The following is a 14735-nucleotide window of genomic DNA, read 5'->3' on the forward strand; positions in this document are numbered from 1 at the left end:
ATAAAATAGCTGATAATACTGTAGTAAAAAACGAAGCAATAGACAATCGAAAAAAAGATGCGGTACCACAGGATGAACACAATTTGAAAAAATCACAAATATAATACGAAGGGTTACTCCTTTGAGAGAGTAGCACTTATAATCGTCAGCTTGCTTAATATGATACCATGCTTGATAAAGGCTATTAAAAAACTCTCTATGTAGATATTCACGTTGATAAAGGCCAGGGAATTCTTAAAATGAAGTCAGGGTATCCGAACTAAGACAGGTTACACAAAGACGACGTCAACGTCATCAAAATCAAGGTGATATGATCCCACATCCAGTTCTTCAAATATTCTAGCACACATATATACATATATTAATAATATACACACATAAGACACGTGCAAATCATGGAGGAAATCAAATGTTAGTGGGCTCAGCCTTTTTTAGTTAAAATTGGATGTATGCACACAAAAATGGAAAGTGGTGTTGTGTCGAAAAACATAATTGGACTGAAGATATATCTAAAAAACTTCCTTTCTATCTCTAAATAATTTCTACCATTCAATTCAAAGTCATAAGCTTAGTCTTACCTGTCAAAATCCGGGCTTCTAGCTCCCCCACCCTTTGGTTAGTCGTCAGTAGGGGGTCGTAGATGTAGCTGAAAAAAGAAAGTAGAAAATTACATTCACGCGATATTTTTGGTCCCAATTAACTTGTCGCAATTAACTCTGTCTTGTCATTTGACAATCTGGATTAAGTTCTCTCTCTCTCTCTCTCTCTCTCTCTCTCTCTCTCTCTCTCTCTCTCTCTCTCTCTCCTCAAGACGAGGATGAAAATAGTCAAGAGTCATGAGCTCTTCGTGTCTTTCAGAGAAACCCACTCATGAGTATGGAGATAAACTTTTGCAGAGCATTATATTTGGAATTCTGACAACTTCCTTCATTAATCCCCCAAATATAGAAACGTGATATTCAGAAATGTTATTTTTGTTACCAAGAAGAAATGATGTCAACAGGGATAAAAAACTAAAAGGAGGATATAATCATGGAAAGCAAACGATTGCTCTTAACGTTAGTCGACAAAGAACAGCTGATTCAAAAACAGCTGATTTTGACAGGAACGAAATCTTCCCGAAGAAATCTAATGGGCGGTAGTCGGAGACTTTATAAGTATAATTTCGGGTCTTGTCACATGAAATATTGTTATAGTCTGAAGGACCCGAGCGAAGTCGAAGGGGGCGGGTGGGGGGGGGGGGGGGGGGGGCGGGGGGGGGGGGGGGGGGGGGGGGGGGGGGGTGCGGATTTGGGGGCGGGGGGAGGAAATAGGAAGGGAAAGCCGCATTACGTCTAAATAAACCGCTTTATATATATTATAGAGAGAGGGGCAGCTGCTGCTCTGTGTGAAAGAATGTAATTTATAGGAATGGGATCGTTATCTTCCCTTGAAGAATAGGCAGAAACCCCTCCCTCCCCTCTCTCCCTCCCCCACCCACCCCCGGCCCCTCCTCCCTGTGTTACAGTTTTCAATTATTATCTGAAATCTCATTTATTTGGCATGGGATTTAATTGTCATTGAGAGAGAGGAGAGAGAGAGAGAGAGACGAGAGAGAGGGAGATGAGAGAGAGAGAGAGAGAGAGAGTTTGTTATTTTTCAATTGTTATATAAATTCTCATTTTGCCTGGCATGGGATTTAATTGTCATTGAGAGAGAGAGAGAGAGAGAGAGAGAGAGAGAGAGAGAGAGAGAGAGAGAGAGAGAGAGAGAGAGACTTTCGTTGATACTGTTTGCTAAACGACACTACAGTATTAGTTGAAAACGGAATAATAATCAAACACAACCAATTTCAAAATAGTCGATTTTAACATGCACCCATAATGACGAGAGACTTATTATATTTAATAACATTCCTAATTATTCTTGTTAGAACACCAACTCCCCGCCCCCCCTTCCACCAACCCACCAAAAAAAAAAAAAAAAAAAAAAAAAAAAAACACACACAGAAAGTATTTATTCATCAACAATGAAAATAAATATGCAAACTGGAATTATTGGGAGTTTAAGACATAGGGACAATATACTGGACTATACCCGACCACCAAAAATAAAGACAAATCACAGGGTCAAAGACGAATACATGAATCTTACAGAACCAGCGTAAGAATAATCTATAATTTATAACTATTGGCACAACTTGATTCTGCCAGCGAAAAAAAAAAAAAAAACATTTGAAAAGGAGCTCTTTTAAAAACATGTTTCCGTTTCCCTCGCCGATACCAAGCGCTTCCATGCTAAATTAGGTCTCGGAAGTGTGAAATATGCCCCAATTAAGACTTCCATCTCTCTCTATTTTGGGTAATGACCGACTCTCGCAAATAATAAATAAATGGATCAGGCAATGATAGTCTAAGCGTTGTGCAATTGCTTAATTTCCATTCCAGCCACCAAAAAGGTCAGAGGTCACCGTCGCAGTAGTGGCTGGAGTTGGCTCGTAATCCAGTGGCCCTTCGGGAGAATCGGCAGAAATTACGAGGGCGTCGTAAATTCCCCAAACATGAAAGTGGACTTGGGAAAATAGTTAATGAAAGAGGGTGAGAGGAAGGACGAATAAAATTAACCTAGAATAACGTGGATTTTGATGTTGCAGATGTGGTCGTGAGTATACGGCAGAATGGACCTTAGACCTTTAATTATGAAAAGGGAGGGTTTAGGATCTCTTTTACTTTTTAACATTACTTTAATGCCAAATTTAGTGTTTTTTTTTTTTTTTTTTTTTTTTTTACAAACAGCTTTCGTTATCATTGTATTTCTGCACAGTTCGTTTACTTATATAATAATAATAATATAATAATAATAAATAATAATAAAATAATAATAAATAATAATAATAATAATAAAAAAAATAATAATAATAATAATAATAATCGACGCAAAACTTAAAACGAGTTCTTAAAAACTGCAAAACGAAACTCCTAAAATAAAAGAATCACTTGCTAAACAAAACTTTCTCGTATGTGACTGTGGATATTTTTTTTTAAATCTTAGGATGCAATAGATTTGCCTGCAAAGTTATATATAATAGGCAAACGCCATCTAAATAAGAAAGAACAACGCATATAAGGAGACATGTAAATAAAAGTAATATTTCCTTTGAAATCCAATAAACAAGTTTCTTTTATCATTTAAGAAACTCGATGACAATATATAGTAAACGAAGTAATAAGTTCAATCGCAAAAAAATAGTAATAATATTTCAAGATTTATTCCTTATTCCAGAGAATACAAAGTAACCACGATAAATTAATTTTAGATTTCCAGGAAGGGCCCCTAGAATGCTCCAGCACTTCCGTTTAATGTATACGATGATGACGCGCGGACAAATTTGGTTCCAGAGTTATGACTCAATTATTAATCTTGTCAGAGTGCGCCATTGAGAAGCTGTACAGCCTCCATATTAATATTCCATTCTATTCGAATGGAGATGATTGTTGTCTATTCAGATCAGACACCGGGCAGCGCTGTTTACGTTGCCTTCTATTTGGAATTTGCTTGTCTTTCTATACATCCTTGATGTTTGATCCAAAGGAAATTATTATGTTTTTTTAAAAGAATTGTACACTGAACAAATCAAAATAGTGACCTAACTGATACCTATAACACACACACACACACACACACACACAGTGAGAGAGAGTTACAAGGAGTTACAAGGAGTTGCAAGGATTAGGAAGTCTCAAAAAACTGTTAGTCCATCCTAAGAGGGAGACAATCGCATGCCTCTCTTACCTGTAGGAGCAGGTTTTAATGTTCACAGTGTCCTAATGGTTTTGCCTAGTTTTCTTTTAAACTCTTCCACACTGTTTCTGCTTACAACTTCTGGTGCAGTTTATTCCAGTGTCACATATCTTGTATGTAAAGAAGTTCCCACAATGGGATGTATTGAATCTCTTCAGTTCTAGTTACCATCCATTATTTCTTGTCTGGTTATCGTTTAATGTAAATAAAAGAGAGAGAGAGAGAGAGAGAGAGGGAGAGAGAGAAGTGGTTATATGATTGATGGGTGGCAAATGGTATTCAGACACTGGGGCGATAATTCCCTTACAGCTCCTATCGAATTGACCTAAATGATACCTATAACAGAGAGAGAGAGAGAGAGAGAGAGATGAGAGAAGAGAGAGAGAGAGAGAGATTACCTTACAGACCTAACAGCTCGTTCGGGTTGCCCCAGGTCCCTCAGTGTGGGGCACTTAAAAAATACTATCGAGAGAGAGAGAGAGAGAGAGAGAGAGAGAGAGAGAGAGAGAGTGAGGGTGATAACAAAAGCCAATCCAAGTTTCATAATATCACATAAAAGTTATAATGGCTTCGCACGATAATCGTCCGGTTCATGGAAAATGTATTCAGAAGTTTGAAGAGTGTGTGATAAGAGGATGTTTTTTTTTTACTATTATTATTATTTTCTAGGTGATCGTTCCTATGAATTTGCTGGAGTTTCACGAAACTTCTTGATCCCATGATGGCTTTTGATGTTGTATAAGGTCTTCTCAGAAAGTGCTTAAGCTTTTTTTTTTTATCTTATTTGATTTTGGTTCTAGTTAATGGAACTGCTCGTCTCATATATTTGATGAAACGCCTGTCTCTCACTCACGCACCAACCATTCTCTCTCTCTCTCTCTCTCTCTCTCTCTCTCTCTCTCTCTCCTCTCTCTCTCTCTCTCTCTCTCTCTCACTTTTAGGGAATCTTCTACACGACCACTTACCTAGTAAGTGTACTAATAATAATCTAGCTTGTGATTTTATTCCCTGTTTTGACTAGTATAATAGCTGAATATAAAACTTGTTTTTCATACCTTCCTCAGGATTATGAGCATTTAATATATACAATTCCATACAACATATATTTTTAGATGTAAATTCTCATTAAAATATTTTCTCAGAATAATATTTCAGTCTGAAAAATGGTACAGTTTCATTCTAAAGCCTGCCAAATAAATGTCATTTACTGATGTTATTAGTAACTTAATAAATAAAATACCATATTATAATAGGGGGAGAATCCTTTCCTTTTATCTATATCTTGATCTTAGAATACAAAATAAATAAATCTGTCCAGCTTACTCGAGCGCATGTTAAAATCTACAGTCAAATAGAGCGTTGTTTCACCAACGAAAATCAAAAATAAATAACTACGCTAGATTTCATTAGAAAAAAAAGTTTTCTGTGCGTTTAACATGAACATTATTTTTTTTTTTTTATTTTTTTTTTTTTTCATTTTAATAAAAAAATCATAAATATCCTATCCTACAATTATTTATTCTTAGCTTAACGTGAAAGACCTTTTTCAGAGATTTTTTTTGCTTTTCACAGACTTTTCCTACCTCCCAACAAGAACAACAGCAAGAACAAAAACAACAACGCCAAAACACAGCAAAGTAGGCTTACTCCCTGGGTAAGCGAAAATATCGCTTCTGGGTCCCTTTATGACATCGGTCATAGACATTGTTTTGAATTTATCTGGTTATATTTCTCCTTCTTTTGTCTATTATTTTCTTTCCCTTTCCACCCCACGAACTCTTTTACTGGGTAATTTGCAGCGGCCAATAAAAATTCGCGGAGAGATATTTGGCAATAAGGAATGGCCATTGTAAGACCAAAGGATTATCGCCAGTGTAAAGAATTCGGGCCGATTTCTCTTGTTGAATGAGTCACTTACTGTCCAGTTTATATCATTTGTTTGTCTGGTCTGAATTTCGCCGATAAAGAGAGAATTGGCAACAGAGTTTCTCTCTCCCTCCCTCCTCTCTCCTGCTCTCTCTGTCTCTGTTCTCTCTCTCTCTCTCTGTCTCTTCTCTCTCTCTGTCTCTCTCATTAAATGCATATTACCCACACCACTCGTGTATCTATATACCTATCATATATATATATATATATATATATATACAATATATATATATATATATATATATTTGTGCTGTCTATAGATATATTAATATATATATAATATATATATATATATATATATATATATATATATATATATATATATATATATAATATATATAATATATATATTACCGCTATCAAAAAACTACCCAAGTGGCAACTCTTACCTTTTAGTAGCGGGCTGGCCCTCTCATGCAAGCAATATCAAAACTAGGCTAATGAGTTCACGTAAATACAAACATATGCTATTTATTTCCCAAATTAGATGAACATAAAATGGAACAAAGTGATTAAAAAAGGTCATATTTAAGAACTAAGTCGACCCACAAAAGAACTGTAAATTATCATTCTACTCTCCTGAATTAGTCTAAGTAATCACCCCAAACTCTCAAGTTGTCAACCACTACATGTCGATAGTCAAGTCTTAGAGAATCCCGTCTCTAGAATAATAACATGGGAACCCATCTGAAACAAAGAGACATATCCATTATATTTCCCACCACACAATGTTTAAATAAAATGTATACACTTCACCACACTTCCCTCTTTCCAAAGGAACAATTGTTCTTTAAGTCGTTTTTTAAAAATGTGCTGCCTACATCTCCAATGGGTTTGCTTCAACACCTCTCGTTCTCCGAACCGTCTCCCTCCTTATCTCAAAGGAATGTGTGATTTCTCTTGAGTGTCTCGAGCAGTTCGACCCATCATTCCCCACAAACGGATGTATGCATCTGCCACACCCTAAGATCTCCATAGCAACAGATTGAGCAGGCATCGGCTTCACAATGCATACTCATCAAATTCCTTCATTTCAAAGAAGGCTATCACTAGGCTCTCCCTGTCTCCAAGCCAAGGAAAACTCATGCGTCGCAATTCACCGACACATTTATTCTTTAATATATATATAAATATATATATATATATATATATATATATATATATATATATATATATATATATATATATATATATATTATATACATATACATATATATATATATGCATACGTGTGTGAGTATGTAATATCATTTAATAATATATCAATTCACAGAGAAAACATGGTTACCTCTCATAGCTGTATTTCTTCGAAAATTACAACGTATCTACACTTAACAGCAAACGGCTGTAGTATATGACATAGCCATCTCTCGAGAGAAGTATTGCAGAACCTTGATGACGCCTCAGGATCTAATAATGGAAGTTATACTAAAAAAAAAAAAATGTAACCACGGTAAAGAATCGCATCGGATGCCAAAGGAGGACCCTTATCAAGCCACGAAGTCTTTTTTACGCTGAAAAACCTCCTAATAAGACCAGTAGAAGCTGCGAGGGAGGTCAACGCACTTGGAGAAAGGACCCCTGGAAATTCCACTACGTCCCTCTTTGAATGAGTGCATATTGCGTCAGGTGAGATGCCGAGACCTTGAAAATTCATCTTGGCTTATGCTCCATCAGTTTCCCTCTCTGGAGATATGTATATGCATATGTTATATGTGTATATATGTATATGTATATATATATATATATATGTATATGAATATATATATATATATATATATATATATATATATATATATATATATATATATATATATATATATATATGTATATGAATATATATATATATATATATATATATATATATATATATATATATATATATATATATATATATATATATATATATTTATCTATATATATATATATATATATATATATATATATATATATATCGTATATATATATATATATATATATATATATATATATATATATATATATATATATATATATATATATCTATATATATATATATATATATATATATATTATATATAGATATATATATATTATATATATATATATATATATATATATATATATATATATATATACGTATATATTATATATATATATATATATATATATATATATATATATATATATATATATATATATATATCTATATATATATACGTATATATATATATATATATATATATATATATATATATATATATATATATATATATATATATATATATATATATATATATATATATATATATATATATATATATTCCAACAGGGGTTCCAGCAAAGACAGGTCACATTATCTATTTATTAAAGAGACGTTTCGTGCCCGAAGACATTGGCACATATTCAGTCTGGAATAAAAAATTTATTCTTTTGAAAAACAGTAAAGTAAAGTAAAAGGTACAATCAAAAATAAAAAATGAATATTGACAGACGCTCATAAGTATTTGAAGACTACCTATAGTTCAGAGAGAAGAGCAGAATGACTAGAAACGTGAGGACCGACCGAACTACACTTCAGGCCAACGAAAGGGGCATGGGAGAGACGTAATTGTTTAAATTAGGTGATAGGTGTTTGATGTAAAATGACTCAAGGGTTGTTAGAAAGGATGCTTGGGTTGTTGAGGTAAGGATAGAAAAATTTGTTTTTTCCTTTTTTTATAGGAATCATGCATTTTTGACATATATGTTCGAATACTTGAGAGTTCGGGATTCGATATCTTGGATCCCGTCCTATAGCTGAGTCCCATGTGACTATAATAACGGACTTGCAACAATCTCCGTGTTGAGCCAATATAAGTACCAAGGCATCATGGGCTTGCATTCATATTTATAGATTACATTGGACAATATAAAATCTTGAAGCTTATCCTTGTAATTGAAGAGGCTACCCATCTTATTTGGATTGACAGGGATTAGGGTTAGTCTTAGGAAACCAATAATTCTTTTTCTATAATGTTTTTTATATTCAAGCGTATTTTATCTGTGTGGATAAAGGGATTTGATGCGTACATATTAAGTTTAGGTACGTTGAAACTAGCAGGGGGTGGAGATACGTAATTAGAAACCATTTTATTAATAATATAAGAACAAATTGCTTGGGTAGGAGTTAGCTATAGAAAATTTCAGTAGGTACTCAATTTCATTAGAAAGCTGATCATACTGTAGTAAAAAACGAAGCAACAGACAATCGAGAAAAATATGCGGTACCACAGGATGAACACAATTTGAAAAAATCACAAATATAATACGAAGGGTTACTCCTTTGAGAGAGTAGCACTTATAATCGTCAACCTGTTTAATATGATACCATGCTTGATAAAGACTTAAAAAATCTGTCTATGTAGATATTCACGTTGATAAAGTCCAGGGAATTCTTAAAATGTAGTCAGGGTATCCGAACTAAGAAAGGATACACAAAGACGACGTCAACGTCATCAAAATCTGATATGATCCCACATCCAATTCTTCAAATATTCTAGCACACATATATACATATATTAATAATATACACACATAAGACACGTGCAAATCAGGTAGGAAATCAAATGTTAGTGGGCTCAGCCTTTTTTAGTTAAAATTGGATGTATGTACACAAAAATGGAAAGTGGTGTTGCGTCAAAATACATAATTGGACTGAAGATATATCTAACAAATTTCCTCTCTATCTCTAAATAATTTCGACCATTCACGTCAAAGTCATAAGCTTAGTCTTACCTGTCAAAATCCGGGCTTCTAGCTCCCCCACCCTTTGGTTAGTCGTCAGTAGGGGGTCGTAGATGTAGCTGAAAAAAGAAAGAAGAAAATTACATTCACGCGATATTTTTGGTCTCAATTAACTTGTCGCAATTAACTCTGTCTTGTCATTTGACAATCTGGATTAAGTTCTCTCTCTCTCTCTCTCTCTCTCTCTCTCTCTCTCTCTCTCTCTCTCTCTCTCTCTCTCAAGACGAGGATGGAAATAGTCAAAGGAGTCATGAGCTCTTCGTGTCTTTCAGAGAAACCCACTCATGAGTATGGAGATAAACTTTTGCAGAGCATTATATTTGGAATTCTGACAACTTCCTTCATTAATCCCCCAAATATAGAAACGTGATATTCAGAAATGTTATTTATGTTACCAAGATGAAATGACGCCAACAGGGATAAAAACTAAAAGGAGGACATAATCATGGAAAGCAAACGATTGTTCTTAACGTCAGTCGACAAAGAACAGCTGATTCAAAAACAGCTGATTTTGACAGGAACGAAATCTTCCCGAAGAAATCTAATGGGCGGTAGGCGGAGACTTTATAAGTATAATTTCGGGTCTTGTCACATGAAATATTGTTATAGTCTGAAGGACCCCAGAGAGTCGAAGGGGGGATGGGGTGCGGATTTGGGGGCCGGGGGGAAAGGAAATAGGAAGGGAAAGCCATTACGTCTAAATAAACCCGATTTATATATATTATAGAGAGAGGGGCAGCTGCTGCTCTGTGTGAAAGAATGTAATTTATAGGAATTGGATCGTTATCTTCCTTGAAGAATAGCAGAAACCCAAATCCCTCATCCTCTCTCCAATCCCCAACCCCCGGCCCTCCTCCCTGTGTTACAGTTTTCAATTATTATCTGAAATCTTATTTTTTTGGCATGGGATTTAATTGTCATTGAGAGGAGAGAGAGAGAGAGAGAGAGAGAGAGAGAGAGAGAGAGAGAGAGAGAGGGAGAGAGTTTTGTTATTTTTCAATTGTTATATAAATTCTTATTTGCCTGGCATGGGATTTAACTGTCATTGAGAGGAGAGAGAGAGACTTTTGTTAATACTGTACTAAACGACACTACAGTATTAGTTGAAAACGGAATAATAACTCAACACAACCAATTTCAAAATAGTCGATTTTAACGTGCACCCATAATGACGAGAGACTTATTATATCAGTTTTACTTTTTAATAACATTCCTAATATTCTTGTTAGAACAGCAACTCCCCCACCCCCCCCGCCCCCCACCCCCACCAACCAACTTACCAAAAAAAACACACACACAGAAAGTATTTATTCATCAACAATGAAAATAAACATGCAAACTGACTGGAATTATTGGGAGTTTAAGACATACGGACAATATACAGGACTATACCCGACCACCAAAAATAAAGACAAATCACAGGGTCAAAGACGAATACATGAATCTTACAGAACCAGCGTAAGAATAATCTATAATTTATAACTATTGGCACAACTTGATTCTGCCAGCGAAAAACACATTTGAAAAGGAGCTCTTTTAAAAACATGTTTCCGTTTCCCTCGCCGATACAAAGCGCTCCCATGCTAAATTAGGTCTCGGAAGTGTGAAATATGCCCCAGTTAAGCCTTCCATCTCTCTCTATTTTGGGTAATGACCGACTCTCGCAAATAATAAATAAATGGATCAGGCAATGATAGTCTAAGCGTTGTGCAATTGCTTAATTTCCATTCCAGCCACCAAAAAGGTCAGAGGTCACCGTCGCAGTAGTGGAGCTGGAGTTGGCCTCGTAATCCAGGGCCTTCGGGAGAATCGGCAGAAATTACGAGGGCGTCGTAAATTCCCCAAACATGAAAGTGGACTTGGGAAAATAGTTAATGAAAGAGGGTGAGAGGAAGGACGAATAAAATTAACCTAGAATAACGTGGATTTTGATGTTGCAGATGTGGTCGTGAGTATACGGCAGAATGGACCTTAGACCTTTAATTATGAAAAGGGATGGTTTAGGATCTCTTTTTACTTTTAACATGACTTTAATGCCAAATTGGTTTTTTTTTCTTTTTTTTTTCTTCTTTTTTTTTTGTTACGAACAGCTTTCGTTATCATTGTATTTCCGCACAGTTCGTTTACTTTAATAATAATAATAATAATAATAATAATAATAATAATAATAATAATAATAATAATAATAATAATAATAATAATAATAATCGACGCAAAACTTAAAACGAGTTACTTAAAAAACTACAAAACGAAACTCCTAAAATAAAAGAATCACTTGCTAAACAAAACTTTCGCTCGTATGAATGACTGTGGATATTTTTTTTTTAAATCTTAGGATGCAATAGGTTTGCCTGCAAAGTTATATATAAATAGGCAACACCATCTAAATAAGAAAGAACAACGCATATAAGGAGACATGTAAATAAAAGTAATATTATTCCTTTGAAATCCAATAAAAAACAAGTTTCTTTTATCATTTAAGAAACTCGATGACAATATATAGTAAACAAAAGTAATAAGTTCAATCGAAAAAAACAAAAAAAAATATAATAATATTTCAAGATTTATTCCTTATTCCAGAAAATATAAAGTAACCACGATAAATTTTAGATTTCCAGGAAGGGCCCCTAGAATACTCCAGCTCTTCCGTTTAATGTATACGATGATGACGCGTGGACAAATTTGGTTCCAGAGTTATGGCTCAATTATTAATCTTGTCAGAGTGCGCCATTGAGAGGCTGTACAGCATCCATATTAATATTCCCTTCTATTCGAATGGAGACGATTGTTGTCTATTCAGATCAGACACCGGGCAGCGCTGTTTACGTTGCCTTCTATTTGGAATTTGATTGTCTTTCTATACATCCTTGATGTTTGATCCAAAGGAAATTATTATGTTTTTTTAGAAGAATTGTACACTGAACAAATCAAAATAGGGACCTAACTGATACCTATAACACACACACATACAGTGAGAGAGAGTTACAAGGAGTTACAAGGAGTTGCAAGGATTAGGATGTCTCAAAAACTTGTTAGTCCATCCTAAGAGGAGACATCGCATGCTCTCTTACCTGTAGGAGCAGGTTTTAATGTTCACAGTGTCCTAATGGTTTTGCCTAGCTTTCTTTTAAACTCTTCCACACTGTTGCTGTTTACAACTTCTGGTGGCAGTTTATTCCACGTGTCACATATCTTGTATGTAAAGAAGTTCCCACAATGGGATGTATTGTATCCCTTCAGTTCTAGTTTCCATCCATTATTTCTTGTATGGTTATTGTTTAACGTAAATAAAAAGAGAGAGAGAGAGAGAGAGAGAGAGAGAGAGAGAGAGAGAGAGAGAGAGAGAGAGAGAGAGAGAGAGGAGTGGTTATATGATTGATGGGTGTCAAATGGTATTCAGACGCTGGGGCGATAATTCCCTTACAGCTCCTATCGAATTGACCTAAATGATACCTATAACAGAGAGAGAGAGAGAGAGAGAGAGAGAGAGAGAGAGAGAGAGCTTACCTTACAGGCCTTACAGCTCGTTCGGGTTGCCCCAGGTCCCACAGTGCGGGGCACTTAAAAAATACTACCGAGAGAGAGAGAGAGAGAGAGAGAGAGAGAGAGAGAGAGAGAGAGAGGGTGATAACAAAAGCCAATCCAAGTTTCATAATATCACATAAAAGTTATAATGGCTTCGGCACGATAATCGTCCGGTTCATGGAAAATGTATTTCAGAAGTTTGAAGAGTGTGTGATAAGAGGATGTTTTTTTTTACTATTATTATTATTTTCTAGGTTGATCGTCCCTATGAATTTGCTGAGTTTCACGAAACTCTTGATCCCTGATGGCTTTTGATGTTGTATAAGATCTTCTCAGAAAGTGCTTCAGCTTTTTTTTTTTATCTATTTTTATTTTGGTTCTAGTTAATGGAACTGCTCGTCTCATATATTTGATGAAACGCCTGTCTCTCACTCACGCACCAACCATTCTCTCTCTCTCTCTCTCTCTCTCTCTCTCTCTCTCTCTCTCTCTCTCTCTCTCACTTTTAGGGAATCCTTCTACACGACCACTTACTAGTAAGTGTACTAATAATAATCTAGCTTGTGATTTATTCCCTGTTTTGACTAGTATAATAACTAAATATAAACTGTTTGTTTTCATACCTTCCTCAGGATTATGAGCATTTAATATATACAATTCCATGCAACATATTTTTTTAGATGTAAATTCTCATTAAAATCTTTTCTCAGAATTAATATTTCAGTATGAAAAAATGGTACAGTTTCATTCTAAAGCCCGCCAAATAAATGTCATTTACTGATGTTATTAGTAATTAATAAAATACCATATTATAATAGGGGATAATTCCTTTTATCTATATCTTATCTTAGAATACAAAATAAATAAATCCTGTCCAGCTTACTCGAGCGCATGTTAAAAATCTACAGTCAAATAGAGCGTTGTTTCACCAACGAAAATCAAAATAAATAACTACGCTAGATTTCATTAGAAAAAAAATTTTCTGTGCTGTTTAACATGAACATTATTTTTTCATTTTAATAAAAAAATCATAAATATCCTATCCTACAATTCATTTATTCTTAGCTTAACGTGAAACACCTTTTCCAGAGATTTTTTTGGCTTTTTCACAGACTTTTCCTACCTCCCAACAAGAACAACAGCAAGAACAAAAACAACAACGCCAACAACAGCAAAGTAGGCTTACTCCCTGGGTAAGCGAAAATATCGCTTCTGGGTGTCCCTTTATGACATCGGTCATAGACATTGTTTGAATTTATCTGGTTATATTTTTCTCCTTTTCTTTTGTCATTATTTTCTTTCCCTTTCCTTTCCACCCACGAACTCTTTTACTGGGTAATTTGCAGCGGCCAATAAAATTCGCGGAGAGATATTTGGCAATAAGGAATGGCCATTGTAAGACCAAAGGATTATCGCCAGTGTAAAGAATTCGGGCCGATTTCTCTTGTGAATGAGTCACTTACTGTCAGTTTATATCATTTGTTTGTCTGGGTGCTGAATTTCGCCGATAAAGAGAGAAGAATTGGCAACAGAGTTTCTCTCTCCCTCCCCTCCCTCTCTCCTGCTCTCTCTGTCTCTGTCTCTTTCTCTCTCTCTCTCTGTCTCTCTCTCTCTCTGTCTCTTCATTAAATGATATTACCCACACACTCGTGTATATATATATATATATATATATATATATATATATATATATATATATATATACATATATATATATATATATATATATAATATTTGTG

The 14735-nt window shown here is 34.7% G+C and overlaps 1 long non-coding RNA gene across 1 annotated transcript in view; it reads right to left on the minus strand.

Moving 5' to 3' along the window:
- Positions 1-575: 575 nt before the first annotated feature.
- LOC135213404 (uncharacterized) overlaps positions 576-14735 on the minus strand; it is a 118634-nt gene continuing 104474 nt past the window's right edge. Inside the window, exons 2-3 of the long non-coding RNA XR_010314105.1 lie at positions 9463-9530; positions 576-646 (exon numbers count right to left, since the gene is read on the minus strand). This is a non-coding gene — a long non-coding RNA (uncharacterized LOC135213404). The remainder of the gene's footprint in view (positions 647-9462; positions 9531-14735) is intronic.

Source organism: Macrobrachium nipponense, chromosome 42 (genome assembly GCF_015104395.2).
Source record: "Macrobrachium nipponense isolate FS-2020 chromosome 42, ASM1510439v2, whole genome shotgun sequence".
Lineage (NCBI taxonomy): Eukaryota > Metazoa > Arthropoda > Malacostraca > Decapoda > Palaemonidae > Macrobrachium > Macrobrachium nipponense.